Consider the following 1,358-nt stretch of genomic DNA (forward strand, 5'->3'; position numbering starts at 1 on the left):
TCTGACTTCCGTGCCGCTGCAGTCGCCTCCTCTGGCGTGTAATTCGCCGTCGGCCGGGGCTTCCTCGACCGTGCCTGCTTCTTCCGACGGCCGTTCCCCGGGAGTCTCACTCGCTTTCGTCCGTCTTGCCGGCAGGTTTCCCGCTGCGACGGTTCCTTGGGCAGATGGATCGTGACCATATGCGACTCCGTGGTCAGTCGCTCCTCTGGCCAGCGTTCTAATCCCGGGAGTTTCACCTGAGTTGCCCGGACGACGTGCTCCCTTGCACTAGGAGGGTCAGAGCAAGGCCAAAACAGAAGATCCACGTTCCTCCACAGCGCTTGCTCTGCTTTCCGACGTCTTTCCTCCTCGCGGTTCCTGCGACGCTGCTCTTCCCACAGCTGCCTCTGCTCCTCCCGTTTCCGGTAGTAGAGAGCCAGCTACTCGCGTCTGATCCTCTCCTGCTCCTGAATGTAGTGTAAGAAGGCCATGCCTTCAAGGCCCAGCATCTCACCTTCCTGCACGTAGTTCCTCATGGTGCCGTTTTCCAGACCGTCTGATCCTGGCAAGGTCGCCAATGTCAGGGTTCGTTTTAAGGAATCAGAGCGGTCAGGTCAATGGAAACACACCAGAGGAAACATACACAAGGTTTTAATACTAAAGGGCGCTAATTACACTACAAACACAGGATATGTACAAACAGACAGGAGAAGGATCCAGCGGAGCAGGCGTGGTCACATGGCGGAAAGAAGCACACACGTCAAAGTCACGGGACAACTGCTGAATTTGGTGGTGGTGGTTTGGTTTGCGAAGTTCTAGCTTCGCCCGGGCCTTCTAGATATGTCCCGGCCTGTGTCAGCTTTTTACGGCTGTCTCATTGAGTTGTCTGACACTCGGTGCTTACCGTGGCGGCGGGATTGCCAGCAAACGCTCCTGCCGCCATGGTGTAAGCGGCTGTTGTGGGCGGCCCATGTCTCAGGAATTGTGTATGGTCACAATTTTCTAGGTAGTGGACTAGTGTGGCGTTCGGCTCGCCGCAGTGCTTGCAGCACCATTCATCGCGTTCGATTGTTGGGATAATCTGCCATGCACAGTGGTAACCTAGGCGCATTCTGTGTCCTGCCGATGTTAAGGCCGATACCCTCGTTCCCACACACGGCGAACGAGCCAATCGCGAGAGGCCTAAGCCCGCCGCCCAGAGTGAGGTAAACACCGCCGACGGTCCAGAGCAATCTCGCAGTTGTGACAATGAGATAATACTCCTTTGAAAGATCTAACAGTGCTGCTTTCATTCTTCTCTAGTCGCCATCCACTGTAGTGATTGTAGCAATAGCAGAAGTCATAGCAGTAGTGATAATGGTAGTGGTAGCACGAGCAAT

Source organism: Penaeus chinensis, chromosome 16 (genome assembly GCF_019202785.1).
Source record: "Penaeus chinensis breed Huanghai No. 1 chromosome 16, ASM1920278v2, whole genome shotgun sequence".
NCBI classification, from domain to species: domain Eukaryota; kingdom Metazoa; phylum Arthropoda; class Malacostraca; order Decapoda; family Penaeidae; genus Penaeus; species Penaeus chinensis.